The sequence below is a fragment of the Micromys minutus genome, assembly GCF_963924665.1.
Source record: "Micromys minutus genome assembly, chromosome: 1".
In the NCBI taxonomy this organism is placed as follows: domain Eukaryota; kingdom Metazoa; phylum Chordata; class Mammalia; order Rodentia; family Muridae; genus Micromys; species Micromys minutus.
In genome coordinates, this window is record NC_137969.1 from 218496100 (window position 1) to 218521167 (window position 25068).

At 45.2% G+C, this 25068-nt stretch overlaps 1 pseudogene across 1 annotated transcript; it reads right to left on the minus strand.

Annotated features, from left to right (window-relative positions):
• Window positions 1-4106: 4106 nt before the first annotated feature.
• LOC308428735 (26S proteasome non-ATPase regulatory subunit 11-like) lies at window positions 4107-5334 on the minus strand (annotated as a pseudogene). The gene has a single exon. The product of its transcript is annotated as a 26S proteasome non-ATPase regulatory subunit 11-like (transcript).
• Window positions 5335-25068: the final 19734 nt, after the last annotated feature.

Below are 25068 nucleotides of genomic sequence, written 5' to 3' on the forward strand. Positions count from 1 at the left end.
GACTGGAGAACCGTGGGGTGTGGAGATAGGGTGCTCTGTGAATGCTATTGAGCTGTTTTGAAGACAGAGTACTTATGACCAAGAATCACTAGAACTTGCACTGAGAAGCTGTGCCATTGTCGAATGAGTCATGTGGCTCTTGTGGTGTTTATTGGATACATTTCCTACTTTTTATACTTCTTGCAGTGGTTTGAATGAGAATGGCCCACATACGCTCATATGTTTGAAAGCTTAGTCATCAGGAAGTGGAACTACTTGGGAGGATTTAAGGAGGTGTGGCCTTGTTGGAGGAAGTGTGTCATGGAGGGTGGGCTTTGAGGTTTCAAAAAGCCTATTCCGTGCTAAGATTCTCTCTCTTCCAGCTGTTTGCAAATCCAGATGTAGAACTCTCAGCTTCTACTCTAGTACCATGTCTGTTTGCAAGTGCTGTACTTCATACCATGATGAAAATGGACTGAACCTCTAAGTCTCAATCAAATGCTTTGCTTTATAAGAACTGCCTTGGTCACGGTGTCTCTTCACAACAGCAGGACAGTGATCAAGACACATCTGTACGACAAAACTAATTGAATGTGGCCCTGAGAGTTTGTTTGTTTGTTTATTTTAAACTCAGGGAAGGAAGCTTGTGTTTGGCTTTCCTGCAATCTAAACTCCACTCTGCGTCATTGCCACCATCAGCAGCTGTACTAGTCTTCCCAAACATGGACCAGGCCTGCCCTCAGCCTTCATTGTTCTCATGTGTTTTAACCCCAGGAAGTGTGTTCTTCACCTTGGCCACTCCACTACCCGGCTGAGTCCAAATACTACTCACACAGTGTGCCCCCTTCCTCAGCCAGCCTCCCGCACTTTCTCTATTTTCTCATGCATCTTTCCATGCTCACAGAGCTGAGTGACCTCTGGCCCTGCTTCCTTGGTGGCTCATCACCCACTGAACAAGGAGAGAGGTGTGAAGGGGGAAACGTCATTTCCTAACTGGCTGAGCACACTGCTTTATAGTGGCTGACCGCAGCCCCATTCCTCCTGCTTCCTCCACACGCACCCCTCCATCTACCTACCCTTTGGTACCACCTGTTACTTCCCCAGTGATACGTAGCTCTGAGGTTACCCAAGCTAGTCATCCTCTTTTATATATATATATATATATATATATATATATATATATATTTGTTATTAGATACTCTGTATTTACATTTGAGATGTTATCCCTGCCCTGCCCCCTTCCTGTTCCCATCCCTACTGCCAACCTCTTTTGACAAAGATGAATCTAGACTCTGGAACCAGGCCTGGTAAGAGGCAAGCTCAAGAATCTAGGAAATGGAAACCAAAACAACCTGGCAACACCAGAATCCAGTTCTCCCACCATAGCAAATAGCAAATATCCCAACTCACCAGAAAAACAAGATTTAGACTTCATACTTCATGATAATGATGGAGGTCTTTGAGAAGCACATAAATAATACACTTAAAGGAGTATAGGAAAGCCAGGAGAACACACACAAACACGTTGAAGTCCCTTAAAGAGGAAACACAAAAATCACTTAAAGAGCTACAGGAAAGCACAACTAAACTGGTGAAGGTACCAAAAACAGAAATATAAGCAATGAGGAAATCACAAAAGGAGACAACCCTGAAGTTGGAAAACCTAGGAAAGACATCAGGAGTTATTATCACCAACAGAATACAAGAGATGAGAGAAAGAATCTCAGGGGCAGAAGATACCATAGAAAACATTGACACAACAGTCAGAGAAAATGCAAAAATCAAAAAGCTTCTAACCCAAAACATTCAGGAAATCCAGGACACAATGAGAAGACCAAACCTAAGGATAATAAGTATAGAAGAGAGCAGAGACTCCCAACTAAAGGGCCCAGTAAATATCTTCAACAAAATTATATAAGAAAACTACCCTAACCTAAAAAAAGAGATGACCACAAACATAAAAGAAGCCTACAGAATTCCAAATAGATTGTACCAGAAAAGAAATTATTCCTGACACATAATAGTCAAAACAACAAATGTTCAAAACAAAGAAAGAATACTAAAAGCAGTAAGAGAAAAAGGACAAGTAACATATAAAGGGAGACTGATCAGAATTACACCAGACTTCTCAACAGAAACTAGAAAAGCTAGAAGATCCTGGATTGACATCATACAGACCCTAAGAGAACACAAATGCCAGCCCAGGTTACTATATCCAGCAAAACTCTCAATTACCATGAATGAAGAAACAAAGATATTCCAGGACAAAAGCAAATTTACACAATATCTATCCACAAATCCAGCCCTACAAAAGATAATAGATAGAATACACCAAGAGGGAAACTTCACCCTAGGAAAAGCAAGAAATTAATCTTCTTGCAACAAACCCCAAAGAAGTAAAGCACACAAACATAATTCTACCTCTAACTACAAGAATAGGAGGAACAACAATCACTATTCCTTAATAACTCTTAACATCAATGGAATCAATTCCCCAATAAAAAGACATAGTTATCAGACTGGATAAGTAAACAGGATCCAGCATTTTGCTGCATACAGGAAACTCATCTTAGCAACAAAGACAAGCACTACCTCAGAGTCAAAGTTTGGAAAAATACTTTCCAAGCAAATGGTCTCAAGAAACAAGCTGGAGTAGCCATCCTACTATTGAATAAAATAGATTTTCAACCAAAAGTTATCAAAAAAGACAAGAAAGGACATTTCATACTCATCAAAGGAAAAAAAATCTATCAAGATGAACTCTCAGTTCTGAACATCTATGTTCTAAACACAAGGGCACCCACATTCATCAAAGAAACTCTACTAAAGTTCAAAACATATGTTGCACCACACTCCACTCTCATCAATGGACAGATCATGGGAGCAGAAAATGAACAGAGACACAGTGAAGCTAACAGAAGTTATGAACCTAATGGATTTAATAGACATCTATAGAATTTTTCATCCTTAAAGAAAAGAATACGCCTTCTTCTCAGCACCTCATGGCACCTTCTCCAAAACTGACCATATAGTTGGTCACAAAACAGGCCTCAACAGGTACAAGAAAATCGAAATACTCCCATGCATCCTATCAGATCACCATAACTAAGGCTGGTCAGTAACAACAAAAACAACAAAAATACCACATACACATGGAAGCTAAACAATGCTCTACTTAATGATAACTTGGTCAAGGAAAAAATAAAGAAAGAAATCAAAGACTTTTTAGAGTTTAATAATAATGATGGAACAACATACCCAAACATATGGAATACAGTGAAAGCAGTGCTAAGAGGGACACTCATAGCTCTGAGTGCTTCCAAAAAGAAACTAACAGCTTGACAGCATACCTGAAATGTCTAGAACAAAAAGAAGCAGATACAAGCCACAATTACGCTCATTCCTAAACCACACAAAGATCCTACAAAGAAAGAAAACTTTAGACTAATTTCCCTCATGAACACTGATGCAAAAATACTCAATAAAATTCTTGCAAACCGAATCCAAGAACACATCAAAACAATCATTCACCATGATCAAATAGGCTTCATCCCAGGGATGCAAGGATAGTTCAACATATGGAAATCCATCAACATAATCCACTATATAAACAAACACAAAGAGAAAAAAAACTCACATGATCTTCTCACTAGATGTTCAGAAAGCATTTGACAAAATTCAACACCCACTCATATTAAAAGCCTTGGTAAGTTCAGGAATTCAAAGATCGTACTTAAATATAGTAAAAGCTATAAACAGCAAACCAGTAGACAACATCAAACTAAATGGCAAGAAACTTGAAGCAATCCCACTAAAATCAGGGACTAGACAAAGCTGCCTACTCTCTCCCTACCTACTCAGGATAGTACTGGAAGTATTAGCCAGAGCAATCAGACAGCAAAAAGAGGTCAAAGGGATACAAGTTGGAAAGGAAAAGGTGAAAATATCACTATTTGCAGATAATATGATAGTATACTTTTTTGAAAAAAAATTATTTTATTGGAACTCATCTCAACATCAGATATACCTGGTGTTGGTCAGCAAGAAACATTTGTACATTTGATACTGGTGCCAAAACCAAACAGTGATTGGGCATGATGGAAGAGAAGAGGACTGAGAACAAAAACCTATGTCAGCTTCTTGGCTTTGTTGTAGAGGGAGTCCACTACTTTACTCATGTTCTGAATTATTTCCAGAGCAGCTACATAAGTTTTGTCTACTGGGGGTTCATCGAAAATGATCAGGACACCCTCCCCCTGGTCCAAAATCCCATGAAACTTCTTGTCAAGAATCATCTGTGATAATTTTCTTTCCATGTCGGTCATGGAGAGTTTGATGAGGTGAGATATGTATTCATTCCGTACTCAGGAAGAAGGCTCAATGACCTGTGCTGATGATTAGGTCGTCCCAAAGCTCTACCCTGTAGTCTGTCAGGGCCTTTTCAAAATCTGCTAGTGATCCGTTCTTGTTAGCTTGAGCCACATATTTCAATGCTTCTGTCTGCCGCCCTGCATACCGAAGTACAAGCTTTCCGCTCACCAAAGCCTGGACATCTTCTGGGGTGTTGAGCATGATTTTGCCCAGCAACATGTACTTCAAAGATGTGATGGCTTTGGGGTTATCAATGGAGTCATAGCCGTCAAATGCCTCATAGAAGTATGAGTATGCAGTTTCCCAGTCCTTTTCCTCTGCTGCATGAATAATACCTGACTGCATGTCCAGTGTAGCCTGCAATTTAGGGGGGCAGTAGATGGCATTTGTTGTGGTTCGAGCAGAGGTTACAGCAGCTCAGACTTTCAGCAGATTGTTCAGAGCATGGTAAGTTTCACTTTCTAAAAGCTGTACTTCCACCAAAAGGGCTTTATCATCCATCTTTTTCAATTTGCACAGCAGCTGAGAACCCAAATGCGATGCTTCCTGGTACCTCTTGGTATCAAAATACAAAGACACCAGCCTTGCCTCCAATGCTTGGTGTAAGACTGTTTTTTTTTTTTTTTTCTGGTTTGGCCCATTTGATGCACTCTAAACATAGCTCGACCTCCTGCCCTGTAGCTGCTTCCATATCTAGAAACACATCAAGAAGAGACAGACCAGAATAGTTGCTTTAGCTTTACTGATGGAATTCAAGAAAGGTCAGACATACTCCAGGAGTCCTCCAAGCTCTGCAGCTTCTCCAGTCTTCGCCAGGAGAGACCCAAGTTCAAGGATGCTCTGCTCTTTGACCTGGACTTCCTCCTCATCATTTTCTTGAATATCACGCTTCATGAGAGAAAGGAGGATGTCGATGGAGGCTTCCTGGTTTGTGCTGAGTAGACACTGGGCTCTCTGAAACTCCACCACCGCTGTGGCCACCATCTTACCGCTCTCACACCATCCCCCGGCCGTGGCCGCCCATGATAGTGACCCCAAAAATTCAACGAACTCCTACAGCTGATAAACAAGTTCAGCAAAGTGGCTGGATATAAAATTAACTCGAACAAATCAGTAGCCTCCTTCTACAAAAAGGATAAACAGGCTGAGAAAGAAATTAGAAAATCGACACCCTTCACCAATAGTCACAAAGAACATAAAATACTTTGGGGTGACCCTAACCAAGGAAGTAAAGAATCTGTATGACAAGAACTTCAAGTCTTTGAAGAAGGAAATTGAAGAAGATCCCAGAAGGTGAAAAGATCTCTCATGCTCATGGATTGGAAATATCAACATAGCAAAAATGATCAACTTGCCTACGGCAATCTACAGATTCAATGCAATCCCCAACAAAATTCCAACTCAATTTTTTTTATAGAGTTAGAAAGAGAAATTTGAAAATTCATTTGGAATAATAAAAAACTCAGGATAACAAAAACTATTCTCAATCATAAAAAAACTTTCAGGGGAATCATCATCTCTGACCTCAAGCTGTATTACAGATCAATTGTGATAAAAACTGCATGATATTGGTACAGAGACTGGCAGGTAGACCAATAGAATAGAATCAAAGACCGAAAAATGAACACACACACACCTACGGTCACTTGATCATTGACAAAGGAGCTAAAAACGTTCAGTGGAAAAAGGACAGCATGTTCAGCAAATGATGCTGATTCAATGGCAGTCAGCATTCAGAAGCAAATTGACCCTTTCTTATCTCCTTGTAAAAAGTTCAAGTCCAAGTGGATCAAAGATCTCCATGTAAAACCATGTACACTGAAACTAATCAAAGAGAAAGTGGAGAAGAGCTTAGAACACATAGGCACAGGGGGAAATTTCCTAAACAGAACACCAATGGATTATGCTCTAAGATCAAGATTGGACAAATAGGACCTCATAAAAGTACAAAGCTTCTGTAAGGCAAATGGCACTGTCAAAAGGACAAAAAGGCAATGAACAGATTGGGAAAAAATCTTTACCAATCCTACATCTGCTACAGGACTAGTATCCCATATATACAAAGAACTCAAGAAGTTAGACTCCAGAGAATCAAATAATCCTATTAAAAAATGGGCACAGAGCTAAACAAAGACTTCTCAACTGAGGAATATTGAATGGCTGAGAAGCACCTAAAGAGATGCTCTACACCCCTAGTCATCGAGGAAATGCAAATCAAAACAGCTCTAAAATTCCACCTCACACCAGTCACAATGGCTAAGATCAAAAACTCAGGTGACAACAGATGCTGTTGAGGATGTGGAGAAAGAGGAACACTCCTCCACTGTTGATGGGGTTGTAAACTAGTACAACCACTCTAGAAATCAGTGTGGAGGTTCCTCAGAAAATTGGACATAGTACTACCTGAGGACCCAGCTCTACCACTCCTTGGCATATACCCAAAAGAAGCTCTAACATATAACAAGGACACATGCTCCACCATGTTTATAGCAGCCTTATTTATAATAGCCAGAAGCTGGAAAGAACCCAGATGTCCTTCAACAGAGGAGTATATACAGAAATTGTGGTACATTTACATAATAGAGTACCACTCAACTATTAAAAACAATGACTTCATGAAATTTCTAGGCAAATGGGTGGAACTTGAAGCTATCATCCTGAGTGAGGTAACCCAGTCACAAAAGAACACTCATGGTATGTATTCACCGATACTCGGATACTAGTCTAGAAAGCTCAGAATACCCATGAAACAATTCACAGAACTTATGAAGCTCAAAGAGAAGGAAGGCTTTCTGGAAGGAACTTATATGGATGCCTCCTCAGAGGCTCTGCCAGAGACATACTGATACAGATGAGGATGCTTGCAGCTATCCATCAGACTAAACACGAGGACCCCCATGAAGGAGCTAGAGAAAAAACTGAAAGAACTGAAAGGGTCTGCAACCCCATGGGAAGAATAAAATGATCAACTAACCAAACCTACCACAACTCCCAGGGACTAAAACACCAACCAATGAGTTCTCATGGAGAGACCCATGGCTCCAGGTGCATATGCAACATAGGATAGCATTCTCTGGCATCAATGGGAGAAGAGGCCTTTGGTCCAGAGAGGGTTTGTTTATCCAGAATAGGGAACTACCAAGGCACTGAGGTGAGAGAGAGTGTTTGGGAGAGGGAGCACCTTCATGTAGAGGCAATGGGGGTGGGGAAGAGATTGGAAATTTTCTCTTTTAAACTAGGATTAAAAAACTTTTAGACTTATTTTACTTTATGTATATTAAAATAATTTTTGCTACATGTATATATGTGTACCATGTATATGCCTGATGCTTGTGGAGGTCAGAAGAGGGTGTTACATCCCTTGAGGCTGGAAATACAGATGGCTATGAGACATGTGGGTGCTGGAAATGGAACTCTGGTCTATAAGAGTAGCATCTCAGCGAGTGAATCATCTTTCCAGTACTCAGATATTTCTAGTGTCTGTGTCTGTCTGTCTCTCCGTGTGCATCATATGTTGGGGCACATACATACAAGTCAAGTGCTCATTTGTGGAAGTCGATTCTCTCCTTTCACCACGTAGCTTCCAGGGACTGAACTCAGGTTGTGAGGTTTAGTGACTGTTTTAGTGACTTGGCTAGCTTTATGTCACTTGACAGATGCTAGAGTCATCAGAGAGGAAGGAGCCTCAACTGAGAAAATACCTTTATAAGATGGACTATGGGCAAGCCTGTCGAGTGTTTTCTTAATTATTTTTGTGGGAGGGCTCAGCCCATTTTGGGTGGGCCCACCCCTGAGCTGGCCATCCTGGGTTCTATAAGAAAGCAGACTGAGAAAGCCATGTGTAGAAGTCAGTAAGCAGCATCCTCGATGGCCTCTGCATCAGCTCCTGCTTTCAGATTCCTACGCTGAATTCCTGCCATGATTTCCTTCAGTGATTAACAAAGACTTGGAAGCATAAACCAGATAAAACCTTTCCTCCCCAACGTGCTTTTGGTCATGGTGTTTATCACAGCAATAGTAACCCTAACTAGGACAGTGGCAAATGCCTTTACCAGCTGAGCCATTTCACTGGCCCAGAAAATTTTCAAACTGTATAAAAGGGTTATCCTCCAAAACCTCACTACCTGGGCATAGCACTGTTAAAAATCCCAGCACTGAAATTTATCCTGTCTGTAACATCATGGACACCCAAACATTTACACTGTCAGGTCTGAGGATTTTCCAGCTTCTGTTTCTCTTCAGATTCCATCACAGATCATTGTGAGCCACCATGTGGCTTGACTTTTGTTTCTCTTGAAGATGTTCATTCCTATTTAGCGCTTCCAGGGATAGTCAAAGCTCCCCACCCCCATTTCTCTACAAACTCCAGAGAGGCTTGGATACTCTGAGATGACCCCTACCTTTTAAGCACTTATTTTATGCTTCCCACCTGTGTGTGTGCCCATGAGTTCATGTGTTTGTGTGTGTGTGTGTGTGTGTGTGTGTATGTGTGTGCACATGTGTGTGTGCATGCATGCAAGAGTCAGAGAGGGTATGCTCATGTGTGTAATTTTTCATGGAGATTCAGGACTCAAACTCAGACCCTCATGTTTACATGGTGTGGTGGCTATTCTTGTTTTAAACAATTAATTAATTTTGGTTTTTCAAGGGAGGGTTTCTCTGTGTAATCCTGACTTTCCAGGAACTGTCTCTGTAGCCAAGGCTGGCCTCAAATTCAGAGAGTCATCTGATAATGTCTATTCTTGGTTGTCAATTTGACTACATCTGGAATTAACTAAAACCCAAGTGTCTGGGTACACCTGTGAGGAATTTCTTTTTCTTATTTAAATTATTAGAAGTGGGAAGACCCACTTTTAATTCATATCTTTTGAGGTCAGGAGATACACCTTTAATCTGGATCTTTGGAGGCAGGAAGACCCAATCTTGGTCATACCCTCTGCTTGAACTTTAAAGGACTTAAAAGAAGGAAGCCTCTCCCTCTGCCTGCTTGTTCTCGCTAGAAAGTTCATTTCTTCACTGCATTAGAGCCTATTTCTTTGGCATTTACTGAAGACTGGCTGAGACATCCACCCTCACGGACCAAACAGCTACAGGATTGTTGGACTTCGCCTTGGTAGACAGCCATTGTTGGACTAGCTAGATCACAGCCTGTAAGCCATTCTAACAAAGCCTTTCCACCCCCTTTCTCTCTGTAGATACATTCTATAAGTTCTGTTACTCTCCAGAACCTTGACTAATACACATGGCAAAACGCTTCACCAACTTAAGGATTTCTCCAGCCCTAGAGCATCAATGTCCACAACTAACTGGGTTATGTAGTTCTGCACTTCACCGTCTTATAGGTCTCTCTCTGGATCTCCACTTAGGTAAAACAGTTACTGGTTTGGCGGACTTTATTAAAAACTGTAAGTAGGCATGCAGCTGAGGTTCACAGCAGTGGTAACACCTTCAGGTAGAACACTAGGCTTCTTTCTGCCCATAGCTGGCCAGCCCAATGGAGTGTCTGTGAGCCTTTTGCTTGGAGAGAACTCAGTCACACTCTTCCAAACTTCCTTTTCGCTTCCTCCTCATCCCTTACCATGACTCAAATTATCTCTTCTCTTGCTCTGCACAGCTGCCTACAGCCTTCTCCTCAAGCAAGTGGCTTATGAATAAATTTGTCTAAAGAAGAACCTTTTCTTTGTATTGTCTGTTACAATAATAAAAGCCTTTAGAACATATGTCATATATAGTTGTTACCCTGACTTTTAAATTGAGTATTACTTTGTTAGCTGTAGATTGTCCTGAAGCTGTTTGTATTTTAATGTTAATTCCACTTCCCCAAGAAGGGCTGCCCAGTCACATACTCAAGAGGTGACTTCATCTGAACCTTCCCACTTTTATTAGTAAAATAAAGGAAATCCAGGGACTGGGAGGGGAGAGGGAGGTGTAGAGAGAAGATCTGAGGGGAGGGGTCAGAGGACGAGGGGAGGAGAAACTCCAACATGGAAGTCCGAAAAGACCAGCTAGATTCAGGTGGGCTTAATTGGCATTAAACAGCTATGAACATTAAGGATTTTAGAGGTCCAATATCTCATATAGAAGGGTGGTTTGTATCTTTGTCTATTTGATGAAATCTTGTTGTGCAGAGGGTTTGTGGATTGAGAATCGAACACATAAACCTGCATGAAAAGCTATCGGGCTGTAGAGTTGTGTTTGAATGGGTTTTGGGGAAAATGAACACTCCGGGACGGAGGCAGAGAACAGGCGGTAGAAAACCGCCAAGAGAAGGGAGTTGTGTGAACAGAGTGAGATCCGGGTGGCGGCTTGGACCAGGCAACAGAGGTGCACTCGGCTCCACACTAAAACCGGGCCTGAGGAGTGAGACCTCGGGGCCGATGAAAAGCTAAACATTATTTATTACTTAATATTTACTACAACAGTTAGCACTTCCTCATTTCATTAAATGTTTAACAGCACAGGATTCATTAAGTAGGTGCATCTGAGTGTAGTCTGCTATTCCACTATGGTTGTTTGGCCCCGGCTTTGGGGAAACTTATAAAACAGAACTTACTAGCCCAAAGGTATGCCTCTCTTCTTTTCTAACCTTCTTCTTTGACTGGGCCTCAGAGAGCCCAGGCTAGCCCAGGGATCTTCCTCATTCCCAAGTGCTGGGGATGACATGCATGAGCAACCCAGCTTCCAAAGCTATGATTTAAAAGTCTCATATTAACGGCCATATTTTTCTTCAGGAAACTTATATCAATTTTCAGGCTGCTCAGATGTGAGTGTCAGTGAGTGTCCACGGTTTGCTAGTGTAGCAATGATATGAGGGTGTCAGAGGGGCCAACGGTTTCATCAGAGTGACTGAACCTTGAGCTACAAAGGAGCTCTTGACCTGGCTGGACCCCAGGGCCCCAGGGTAGTTGATAAACACCCCAGTTTATCTCTGAGACTACTGCCACCTGCCACCAGACCCAGTGCTCACGGGCTCAAAGGACCAATAAATCTCATCTGCGAACTCCTGCCCTTAGGAATGTAACCTAGAACCCCTGTCTCTATCTGCAGGTGTCTCAGAGGGACCACCCTCCCCACAGACTCCTCTACCCTACTATTCTCCAACAGACGAGTGACTTCGGGCAACTTGGCCTCCTCCCCAGCTCAGGAGGGCCCTGGTTTCTGGCCTACCTAATTTAGTTTCTCTGTCCTGCCTTGGGGTCTAGAGGTTGAAGGTCACCCATTTCCCTGTCACCTACTACAACACTATACAGGAGGCAACTTTCAACCTCTTCAGAGCTGTGGGGTCCACATACCCCCTCTTCTCTGAGATAAAAGTGCTTCAGGGCACCCGAGCCTTCTCTCACTGTTCCTCTGCTGGACTCTGGTGAGCAAAGCATAGTTATATGCAGTCAGCCATCCGGACTATTTTTACACAGACTAAAGATACGCCCTTACCTCAGAGGTTACGAAGGAGCTGGTTGTGGATATCAGATGGACCTCTGCAAACATAAACTACTTCAGCATCACCTGCAGTTGTATCCTGCAGGCTCCGCACCTACAGTGGACAAAGAGCCTAGGAACGAGACCACCAGGGTTTGGTGACGCCTGGCCTGATTTTCCCTGTCCTCTATGCTCTGGACAACTCTAGACAAAAACATCTAGAGACCTACTTCCAGTCTTAGGCCTGGCCCACAGGCAGCACTGGCAAAGGGTGGTAACTGTCACCAACACAGAAGCAAGGGTTTATTTGGGCTGCATCTGTGTAGGTCATTGAGGTCAGAGTGTGTGATCCCATCCCCTGGTTAGGTGTAACCCAGGCTACATGCACTCTCTTTCCTTCTCCTTCCAACCATAAGTCCTTCCACCATGTCCTTGGCCTCATTCCTTCTCTGAGACATCTGTCTCTCCTGTGTCAGCCTCTGGGGCAGGCTGTACAATGGAAAGAAGATCAAATGTGGTTCTTTTCCAGGTCAGGCCCTTTGGATTTAACTTTGAGACAGAAGCTCGGCTGCCATGACTTCCCACTGCTCATTTCCACAGCGACACCCGCAGCAAAGGTATCCCGGCATGTCCTTGGCCACCGGCTTCTTGGGGGTGATAAAAATAGCTGAGGCTCCGTAGCTGCTGAACGATGAATTCTGGAAGGGGATGATTGATTCTCACAGCTGAGCCTCGGGGTCAGCAAGCCTTGTGCAAGCAGAGTTGGCAGGGTGAGCAATGGGGGTTCTGCTATAGATAGAGCTGTTGACAGGCGACCCTGCGCTGCTCCTACCTGAGAAGAACGACATAAGCTAATTAAGAGAAACCTCGGAGGGCTCTTGGAAAGGATGCAACACTCGCTCCTTTCTCTCTCAGGTGACCTTTGACAATTGTGGTTATAGACATTCACCCCCTCCCTTCATGTTGAGACAAGACCCAAAGCAGGGGAAGGGTATTCATTTCCAGGGAGGTCAATGGGGTGCAGCCTTCCCCTAAAACAATGGTAAGGATCTGTCAGGCCTTATGAAACACCACAGGGACACCAATGTCAGGAAGCTCCCAACTGCTTGGAGTTAATATCTGATCTCCTGTCAGGCTTAAGGAGGGCCTCACGCTTGCCTTGTCAGGGGTCTGGTCTTGCTAAACCACTGAGCCTACTACCGTCTCAGTCACAGACAATTGAAGGTTAACTGCACACATGCAACAACATGGAAGTCCTCCCAGGTAACAAGGTGGCTTTCGAGCCAGTGTGGTATCCCGAAGCCGTTGGGCTGTGAACTTGCACAGCTGGAGTAGATCTGGACAACCAACTGATAGGGCCATATGCATTTACTTTCCAGTGCATATTTCCTAGGCACTCTATTCCCCAGGGTTCTGTAAAGTTGTAATAAAGTCTCGGAGAAAGAGAAAGAAGCAGCGGGAGGAGGGAGAAATTAAGAAGCAAAGGAGAAAGGATATGTTTTCAGATGAGATTATAAAAGGGATGATGAGTTGATGAGGTGGCCAGACAGAGAGAAGATATCCAGATGGCTGAGGCGCCCCTGGAGAAGGGATTTCGGCAGTGTTATGAGAGAGACGTGGGGAGGGAGACAGGAAAACCTACTGGCTTTTATAAAGGAGACCAGAGAAAAACTACAGCAAAATCAGGGTTAGGAAAATAAGCTAGAGAGCAGAGTGGACCTCACCTCTGTCTCTGGAAGCCCCATAGGAGATACAGGCATGGGATGCCTTCACCTCCTCCTCCACTCCTTCATCTCCTCCTCTGAATCACACGTTGGGACCTCTCTCCAGGTAGGTCCTCTCCTTCTACCAACTCCAGTCCTGAATTGCTTCTACAAACCATCAATGCCTTCGTAACTGAATTCAGAGAGTACACAGCAAGTGCCCAGGTTCCTATTCTAGCAAAGTTTAGTGTCAAATCAAGGCGGGAAACAAAGACGATGAAGGTCATGGAGACTGGGTCAGAGAAAGCTGCATAGAGCAGGGTGGGGTGATTCTGTAACTGGTCTAGAAAAGAGAACACTTCAGATCTAAGAAGGTAACCCTGCACATTGTCTCCAGGTCTGGCTCTAATATTCTGAGACAGGTGAAGACCTTTGTATCCAAGCTCCTACTGTGTTCCACACTGTTTGACTGTGCGCATGTGCAGAGAAAAGCTCCAGCTGTGTATCCAAACTCCATCTGCCCACTCTACCAAGCAAACAGCATTTGGCCACTGCCTGGGACTAGTCCATGTATCAACACTGTGAACTGCTCTTTGCAGGACATGAAAGGCTTCCCCATCCACTCCCAGGGCAACCCTGAGACCGGTTTTACTTCTCCAGTTCCATCACACAGTCAGCATTCCCCAGCTGGTGAATGCCACTGCTTTTCTCTGCCCAGGCGACCACCCTCTCTCGTGCCTGGTCTGATTTCTTGGCCCCCTAGGTTGAACTCCTTCTCCTGTGTCTGTCCCAGCAACCCTTCCCTGGAATGAACTTGTCGTTACCACCCTGTGCCCTACCTAAAACCCAACCCTTCAGGGGCTGTTTATGCCAACGGTCAGGTCAAAGCTCTCAAACCCAGCACCCCTAGGCCAAGCCCCACCACTGTTCATCTGTCCCAGCCTAGTATAATTGAACCTTAACAAATGTCCTGACAGCTGGTGTGACTTCCGCTCCCAGTCTCATTGCCTGTTTGTCAAAAGAACTCCCTACCTTTAAGGGCCCTTCCCTCACCTACAAGCTTGTTAAGCTCCCTTTCCGTCCCCAATGGATCACTTCCTGATCTCCACACCTCCTCACCTCCAGGAGAAACTGGTCACTGTATGCGCGAACTAAACTGTCTACACCACGGCAATTAAAATACTTTGTACCATTTATTTGCTTCCAAGCTTGCTTGGTGTTGGGTTTTTTGTTTGTTTGTTTTGTTTTTGTTTTTTGCAGCTATAAGCTCTCTGAAGCCAGGGCTGTCCTGTGCTTCCTGGCTCCCGGTGCCTAATGCGGAAACTGGAATTGAACTGAAATAGAAAAAGATGCCCGTGAGTGATGCTCCTTGGCGCAGACCACTCTGTTCGTGGCATAGAGTACTTTACTTCTTTTAACTGGGCGGTATTGTATACAGGGCAACCATTTGTAAATTGTTGGAAGAAGACTATGGCAAACTTAAGGCTTGTGTCCAAGACCCAGAAGAGGCCATAAAAGGTACTTGGTCTTGCAGAGTACTATCTTGGCATCTCCAGCATCTGGAAAGGCACTGGCAAGCCCGAAGCCGTTTCAGACCTTTGGACTTTGTGTCTCGGGTGCCAAGGTTACCTCAGGGTGAAGGTCAAGGCAGTTACTCTGGCTGCTCAGATCTCCATACTTTTTCTCCATGAGGAGTCACCTGGGGCTCCTTCCTCGCCTTTGGAAAGGGAAGGGAAAAGGGAGACTGAGATCTATCTGCATGTTGAGCACCAACTACACATGTCATTCTTCCACCCAGGATCCACTGAATGTCCTGTTGCTGCAGATAAAAATGAACAAAATAAGACCTGCACTTGAAGGCTTCACCCTCTGCTTTGGAAGGGAAATAGTGAACCATCATAAAGGATGAAAATGCACATCTACTAAGACATTTAAAAATCAAATGACCTTCTGGGAATGGAGTTTGCACCAGAGTGCTATTACACCATGCACAAGGCCTCTTGGTTCAATTCCAAGTACAACTAAACACACACACACACACACACACATACATACATACATACAATACTATATTATATATAGATATATAATATTACACACATATATAAAATATTCTGAACCTGAACTACTGCATACCTCCTTTCAGTAATCTATTTTCCACAGAGTTCTGAAGTTATTGGTCTTTCATCAAATGTGAGATTTGTGCCTCTTGCCTAGCGATTTCTCTGAGCACATGATACCCTCTGCCTGGACCAGGTTCCTTTCATCTGCTAACTTCCCATGAAATGACTGTTTTCCCACCTACCCTGGCTTTTCCACTTTAGTCCTTGGTGTTTGCCCCCAGCTTACTGCTCATCACCTTCAGAGTATGTGCTGAACATGTGCATCTTCTTACATTCATTAAGGCAGGAAAGGGAGACATCTTGTTTTCTTCTTTACTGATGGTACCTGACTCAGGAGCTTAATTATCCCTTATTAATCAGATAGAGAGAAGGGCTCTGTGGTGAGTTAAATGAGAATGGCCTCCATAGGTATATATGCTTAAAAATTTGGCCTCCAGCTAGTGACTGTTTGGGGACAATGGGATGAGGAGGGGTGGCCTTGCTGGAGGAGGTATATCTGTGGGGGGTGGGCTTTGAAGTTTCTAAAGCTTTACACCATTCTGAGTTAGCTCTGTCTCCCACTTGGGGATGGAGATGTGAGTTCTAGCTGCCACATCTTTGCTCCACCATATGGACTCTGGCCCTCTGAAGTCAGAAACCGAAATAAGCCCTTTCTTTTAAAAGCACCTTGGTCATGGTGTTCTGTCCCAGCAATAGAAGAGTACCCAGGCTTCTATGGGGTCTCTGGTGTTTGAAATGGGCTAGGTCTCAGGGAACGCTATGCAGAAGTAAGACCATTTGAATATAGACGATTTGGAGGGGTCGGGGGTTGCATAGTAAATGTTTACTACAAGGATAGTCCAGAGCAGGTGCATGATCCGGGAATGAGTCCACCTCAGCCAAGGGTGTGAAAGGTGAAACACGTGAAAGGTGATGAAGGAACACCGGCTACCCCTTTTGTGCGTGCACTTCCCCTTCCGTGACAGATGGGAATAGAGCAGCGTTGACACATTTACTCCTTGGGTATGCCCACTTAGGCTAAACAAATTTAGCACAGGCTGAACAATTGGAACTCAGAGCTGATCTTGAGGGATTTAACAAGAGCTGCAAGGGCACTCAAATGACCCTGGGTGACTCTAAAACCTGGGGGTGGGGGGAAATCCCCCAGCAAGCTGTCTGATCATGCGACTCATCTCCTGACTGACTGCTCACAAAGACCTGGCCAAGGACATCCCAGCTGTGCCAGGCCACTGGGCAGAGATCCCAGAGAGAGCAATCTATCACTGCTCTTCACCCCTCTCACACCTCAGGGAGTGTGGGCCTGTGTCCCTGGGCTGGCAGACAACAACCCCTAGCCCTTGTGACAGTGTGTGTTCCCACTGACAGAAAAACAACCAAAGTTTTAGCACCAGGTCATTGGGTAGAGCTGAGGCCTGGAGACTCATGGTTCTCAGGTCACCATCAGGCAGGTGCACTGGGACCATCAGCAGAAAAGATGTCTCCCACCCAGAGATTCATGGAGCCAGAGAGATGTGGTTGTCGGTTGTCGTTACCCTTTTCCTCCCTCCTCCTCTTCCCTCCTCTTCATAGAGCAAATGGGACCCTCAGTGCTGCGTGCACACTGGCTTGAGGTGACAAAGGTGAGGAGGCTCCACTTACTCTTCCCCTGCACCTGCTGTCAGTGACAATGACTTTTGACTGTGGCACATTCAGCAATTTCTGTGTAGCCTGCGTCCTAGTCCTTGGCATGGGATTCTCACCTGGCTCCTCTTGTTCTCTCTCTATGACAGGACTAGGTTATAGCAACAATGTTAAGGCTTTCTCATCTGACCCACCATTTCTCTCCTTCCTTCCTTCCTTCCTTCCTTCCTTCCTTCCTTCCTTCCCTCCTCCTTCCTTCATTCCTTCATTCCTTCCTTTCTTCCTTCCTTCCTTCCTTCTTCCCTGCCTCCCTCCCTCCCTCCCTCCCTGCCTCCCTGCCTCCCTCCCTGCCTCCCTCCCTGCCTCCCTCCCTGCCTCCCTCCCTGCCTCCCTCCCTGCCTCCCTCCCTGCCTCCCTCCCTGCCTCCCTTCTTCCCTCCCTGCCTCCCTCCCTGCCTCCCTCCCTGCCTCCTTCCCTGCCTCCCTCCCTCCCTCCCTGCCTCCCTTCTTCCCTCCCTCCCTCCCTCCCTGCCTCCCTCCCTCCCTCCCTTCCTTCTCATAAATCTTACCTTGATGTCTTAGCATGGGACTCCACAGGAGTAGATCAATCACAAAGCCACCGGGCCCTAAACCCATTGGTTTTTTAATCGGGAAGTCAAAAGAGAAACAAGCCAAGGATCTTGTGCTCCCATGTTGTTGTCCTCATGTACATCAGGGCACTGATGTCCTCTGGCGTGAGAATGGCAGGAACCCAGCCAAGATGGAGCAGGAGAGGGTGGGAAGTGCCACACTATCTATCAGGCTTCAGTAGCCAACATTCCTTGGCAACAACACTAGCTCAAAGCCCTGGGAAGCACTTGAACTTTTATCAGGTAGAGTCTAGCATCTATAGGGAGCACACAGAAAAGCGTCGTGCCATTCCTCTTGTGAGTTCAGTCCGCCTCACCGTCTTGCCATATGCTGGTGACAAGGAGGAAGAATGGGCAGGGTTACACCAACCATGCTGCCCAGAGGGCAATGATGTAAGCCATAATGCTTATGTTCCGGCTCCATACGCGGCAGCCAACAGCAGGAGGTGCTGGCAAATCCCTGGATGCCAGGGATGTTTCTTCCGGGCTGCTGCATGTGGTCTCTATTGTCCTGCACTCTGCAGCCCCCAGGGCCTGAGGCTGGGTGTCTGGGGCCTCATGGGGGTCAGAGATGAGCCTGCAGTGCTTGTGCGAGCAGTCTCTGCTGTTCTTTCTAAGGAATGGCATGTTGTAAGGGCTCCATGTCACCACTTGTGAGTCTATGCTCTCAGGCACTGTCCTTGACACACTCCGTTAGGGGGACACGATTATTGGACTTTTGAAGAAGAGAAGCCAGAGTTGTAGACAGGCTGCATCATGATTGGTACAGCTGAGAACTAGCTACAATTCCGAAGTTCTTATGCTTAGGAAGTAAATGATGCTCCTCCCTCCACAGATTCAGGGCACTAGCAGAATAAGCAAACTACTGAACGGGCTGAGTGTGACGGCTCACACTTCCAATCCCATCACTCAAGAGGCAACAAAGGAAGATTGCTGTGAGCTCAAGGCCAATCTGGGCTACATCAAGAGCTCTTCTCTCAAAACCAGCATTCTGAACAATGGTTAGATGTGGGTTGTTTAAATAAAGCAATTAGTTTTCCAGAATGAGTTGGTTCAAGGTAGAAATTCCATGATAATATATGTTTCGATGCAACATGAAGGCTCACTAGATCTGGTCACTTGTCATAAAGAGAAAGGCACCTGGCCACAGCTATCAGTTCTTGAGATAAAGGCTTTGAAGTCATGGGTTGTCTCAGGCTGTAGGTCACTTTTTGGTGTCTGCCCAGTTGGGGACATTATGCTGGGGCATTGAGAGATGGAGTATTGGACTAGAGAGATGGTTGAGTTGGGCAAAGGTGCTTGCGCTCAAGCCCGACAACCAGTTTGAACCCTGGGACCCCCTTGGTGGAAGAAAAATAAAAAAACAGACTCATGAAAGGTCTCCTCTGACCTTCACACGTGTCATGGTGTTTGTGTGCGCACGCGCGCGCGCGCGCGCGCGCGCGCACACACACACACACACACACACACACACACACACACGTAAATCAAATAGAACATTGAAAACAGTCGACAGTGTTTCCTGTGACATTAGATTTTCAAGTGACTGGAACACATTAGGGGAGGGTTTGCAACCTTTTTCCAGAAAGGGCTGGATGGGAACCAAGAGAAGCCTGCTGGTCATGTGACCTCTGCTGTAGCTTCTCCACTCTGTCATTACATGTGAGGACAGCCACAGATGCCATGCAAATAAACACCTGAGGCTGTGTTCCAATAAAACCTTATTTATGGACACTGCAATTTGAATTTCACGTCACTTTAATATGACAAAATAGTATTCTTTGTGGTATTTATAACCATTTAAAAATAGGGGGAAAAGAGCACTCTTAGCTCGTGGGCTACAGTTGCCAACCTCTAGGCTAAGCCACTGAGTAGGAGTATTTCCTCATGCTCTGTCAATATACTCAGACCACATGCATCAGGTTCCTGGGCACAGGAATGTCTGTTAAGGTGCAGGTGTATAGCTTGTGCCCAAGTATCCTGAGACTGACATCCAGGGGAAGAAGCAGGGAGAGCCTTTTCTCCGATTATAATTGACACCAAGCAGAGAGAGAAAACCACATCAACCAAGAGAAGCTAGGAATGTTCTTAGAGGTAATACCTACTTGGGCAGGTGTTTCTTTCCGTGTTTTAAATTTATTATTTTTATTTTGTTCTATGTGTAGACGTGTTTTGTCTGCGTGAGAATCTGTCAACCAGTGGGTATCAAATCCTTAAGTGGAGTTACAGATAGCTGTGAGCTACCATGTGGACGCTGGGAATTGAAGCCAGGACCTCTGCAAGAACAGCCAGTTTTCTTAACCACTGAGTCATATTCTAAGCCCTGCAAGTTTATTTGTTTGTTGTTTTGGTAAAGTAGCCTCATGTCTAACCTAGGCTGGTCCAAAACTTGCTGTGTGTCTGAAGATAGTCCTTAACTTCTGTTTCTCTTGTCTCTGCCTTCCAAGTGCTGAGATTACAGGCATGTACCATTATGCCCAGGTTCTGAGGTGCTAAAGTCAAACTCAGGACTCAGTGTGTGCTAAGCAAACACTCTACCAACTGAGCTATAACCTCAGGCCCAGGTTGTTTTGGGGTGTCATAAAATCACTACAATTATCCCATGTGAAAGAGATAATAGAAAAATGACGATGAGGAAGAGGAAGGAGGAGAAGCAGACAGGTGTGGTGGCACACAATCTTTAATTCTAGGACTAGGGAGGCAGGTGGATCTGTGAGTTCTAGGTCAGCCTAGTTTACAGAGCAAGTTCCAGAAAAGCCTGGGCTACACAAAACAAACAAACAAACCTAAAACCAAACAAATAAAAAATACCAAATTTTAGACTCTTCCAAGTATAGCGTTGGATGTCCAGTGAGCAGCACACAAACCTCATGTGCACACAGCTATTTGAGAATTCTGTATCCACTTACATCTTCCTTCTCCCTTAGAGAATCCCATTTTGACTTGGGTTCTAGCCCCGAGGAAGAGGATCTTGTCACAATGATGTGCTGGCAAATGTTTAGCACCTGGTTTTTCAGGAAGAAAACATTGACTCTTAGAGGCTGCCAATTCCTGTAGTGTAAACCATGAACATTGCAAACCACTACCAGATCACCAAAGTTAGGGCTGGGGAGAGATGAACTCTGGTTTTCACAGGCCGGCATGCTAGGGCTCTAGTTAGATACTGCCCTGTTGTGATCAGGAATACACAACCATCAGGACCCCGACTTACTGCCGGGGTCTGGCGTGAGAGCAGAAAATGTTTGGGACCAAGCTTGGGATACTTTAGGTGAAACTTGCTTTCTCATTAAGGGAACGGATGGCTTCTCTCCTGCTGCTGTCATCACTCTCCGTTGGGCTCCTGCCGGGAGGCAGCTGCCTGAGAACACCTGAGGAAGCACAGCTAGGTCAGCTGCTTTGTGGAGCAGGTCTGTAACCCAGCACTTCGAACTTCTGCTTAGCCACGGTTACAAAGTTTCTGCATTGTTCCAGCTGGCTGGGTTAGGGTTTCTGTTGCCTTCAGCAGAAAGTCTTTATTGGATGTGCCTTCCTAATTGATCATTCAGATGCTAAGAACAAGGACTTGCTCGAGCTGGTCCTTTATCACTTCACATTAGCAGATGGAGAACACAAGTCCAGAGGTACTTGGCCTACGGGCCAGCTGTTCGCAACTCATTTGCCCCCACGTGCCCCCTGAAGCCCGCCTTCCCTGAGAAACATCATCCCATTTGTACCTCACCTATCTTGTTCCGGTGAGGCAGGGGCATTATCGGGACTGCCGAACAGCGTGTGTGGCTGAAGTTTAAGTGAATTTCATCAGCGTGATTAAATACTTATTACATGAGTCAAACATACGGGCTTCATTAAGCCAGTGAACTCCCAGGAACCTCCTTCTCTGTTTATACAGCCCATCTGGACTCTCAGATTACTTTAAAGAAATGGGATAAATGGCGTTCGATATGACAGCCGGGTCATCTTTCAGCTTTATACTCTCAGAGGGAACCCATCTCCCATCGCTAACTCTGGCGGCCGTACAAGTGGGTACGGAGGCTTTTCCATCTGCTTCTGGCCTCTGTGAAAGCCTGACAGGATGATGAAATTGAGACTTTATGTGTAACATGCCAGGACACGACAGGCATACTTTTCTCATTGAAGCATGGAGGGTTGTTTAAAGTCATTTGCAAGCACAAACCTTGAGCCTTTTACAGGAAGGCACACCTTGAAAGCAAAATAAAGGACCTACGGGTCTTAATGAACTCACCAAGCCTCTGCTAGTCATTGTTGGAAGCTCTTTATCAAATTAAAGGCCTGCCAGGAAGAGAGAGCTGAGAAGCACTGCCCTGCATCAGGTATTGAAGTAGATTTTAATTGGCTATTTAAATGAGCGAATGGTCCCTGCAGTGTGACAGGCACACACAGCAGGGTGTACACCACCAACACACACACACACACACACACACACACAGAGAGAGAGAGAGAGAGAGAGAGAGAGAGAGAGAGAGAGAGAGAGAGAGAATGAATCATCCCAGGATCCCAGGTACTATGTAAGTCAGAGGAATCACAGGTTTTGAAAATCGGACATTTCCCAAATGAACTACAACCTTCTCGAGGACAGAGCCCTGCGGGGGCAGGGGGTGGGGAGGGATATGTGACAGCCCATGATCTGTAGATGCCACAATTATTACTTCAGAGACTAAGAAATATCAGCAACACAGAAGTAAGCTGCTTGAATGCTGTTAGCTCCGTGAGCCTGTCATCCTGTTGGAGCGCCTAGCCCTCTTATGGGTCAGGCTGAGATTTTACTTTGTCTCATGTTTATTAATCCATTAACATATAAAATGAGGACATGGACACCTATCCCGAAGGACTACAAGATTTTCACGAAGCTCCTATGTCGCCTGACACACAGTGAAAGCTTTTCTCTTTTTCTTAAAAAAAAAAAAAACTTGTCTATAACTGAAGATGACTTTTTATTTGTAGTAACCCAAGTTAGGATGAGAGGCACATTAGCATGATGGTGAGGACCGCTGTCTTTGGCATCAAACGGCTGTGGATTTGTGTGCTGGATCTTCCTCATCCTAGGGCCTCTCTGAGATGCAGGTTCCTTCTCTATAAAATGGAACAATACCTGAGAAAACTATGCCTAGTGACCACAGTAGGCACAACATGGCATGCTTACCCTAAGAATGTCTGTGTTCCCTAGGGGGAAATAGGAAGCCAGAATCACAGGGTGACTGTGGACTAGGCCCCAAGGACCACCTGCCTTTCCACATAGGCCACTAGCTAAAGACAGTTGAACTGAATCATTGGTTTGGCCAACAGAATCTTACCAACTGAAGAGGGAAATGGCAGGATTTTAGGGTGTGGAGATTCATTTCGGACACACAGGGAGGATGGGACATGGGCACACTCTGTAGCCTTTGAGAGCTCAGCCCTCTTGCTAAAGTAGGTTTTCCTGTATAGAAACTTGATTGACTCTGGAACGTTCCAGAGTAGGGAGGAGAGGCCAGACCTCAGCTTCTCCTGCCTATTCATTACTAAAGTGACACCTTCAACTGACAGGGAACAATGGTCTCAAAACAGCTCTTCTACAAGCCCTTGCTGCTTCTTAGATTGTTAATACTCCCATCTTGAACTGGTGAGATGGCTTGATGTCAAGCTTTATGACCTGAATTTGATTCCTGGGACCCTCATGGTAGGAGAGAACTGACCCCTACAAGCTGCCGGAGACACACCATGGCACGTGCTCCCCTCTCCCGGCTGTTTCTGGCAATACATTTTTTAAAATGCAACTTAATCTTAATACCCCAGTCTTGCTATTTAAAAGACATTTCTATTGAAGTCCTCATTATAAGGACTCAAGCTGAATCTGTTTGCACAAGCTTTTAACCCAACACTACAGCTGAGAATGTTGGAAAATTAGGAGTTCTTCACCTAATAGCAAGTCTGGGCTAGCCTGGGATACATGAGAACCTATAGAGGGCAGGATGAAAAAGAGAAAAGGTCAAAATCATTCTTAACAAGGTGGACATGAAGCTACCAATATATGCTTCAGGTTGGTGTCGGTGCCACAACCCAGTGTAAGCTCTTGGGGTGAGGGCACAAGACTAGATAGGAGACAGGAATATTTTGGATAGGTTTATAGACATTTCCAGATATTAAAATAACACAGCCTATAGCTGCTGGTGAGAAACTATAGAACTGCGGGTCTTTGGAACCATGTTGAATCGGGGGATGTTTTCACAAAGGCTGCAAAAACAAACGTTCAAGGGTGAAAGCATGCGGCTACGTGCATTCAAACATACACCCTGTGTTCCACCAACACCACAGGTCTGCACTACTCCGGATGTACCACATGGAAGAGAACACATTTCTTTTCACAACATCTTTGTAGAAGGCTTTGGAGAGACAGCACTCACTCAATTTTCCAGCCAGGCAAGGCTTTGAACATGAAACAGGAGTGTCCCAGGGCTCTTACAAATGAGCCACAGCAGGCTGATGTCAAGGCCTGGATTCATGGGCTGCTGGGGGGAGGTAATATCTCTGGCAATTACACAGAAGAAAAAAGCCTGCATTCTTCTTTTTCCTGCCTGTTTCACACATCCTTGGCAGCTGGGCTTCCCAATGCTTCATTTAGGCCAATGTCCGTGAAGGAGTCGATCAGCAGGAGCGAGCCATCGGCTGTCCATTTTAAACCCTTGGCCTGTTTCCCCACTCCCCTTGATCCGGGGAGACAGACAGGCCTTTGTGTGCCTGGAGCCAACTAAGCCAGGATGTGACTTCGAGCTGGAATCTGACCTTTCATGGGCTCCAGCACCTGTCAGAAAAAAACGAACAAGCTTCGGGTGGTTTTTTCCGCTCTGGACTTAAATGCCACTTCTCTGACTCCCTCACGGTGGAATGGCGCCAAGGCAGTTGTGGTCAACTGCCGCTCTCTGAGGAACAAACCTGAGACATAAGTGACGGATGCCCAAGCTCTGAGGCCTGGCCAGCTCTCAGTTAGGGGTGAATTTAATCTGACCAGGGGACTCCCATGATTGAAGTTAGGAGTCACAGAACAGAAGAAACCACCATGTTCCTCCATACTATGCTACGTGTGTGTGTATGTGTGGGTTATATGTGTGTTGTACGTGTGTATGAGGGTGTATCTGTATTACACAGGTGACCATTCCTCAGAGGTGGCACTTAGGAGACTGTGTTAGCATCCCCATCTTGGTCTGGCTGAAGGACCTTCCAAGTAAGCACT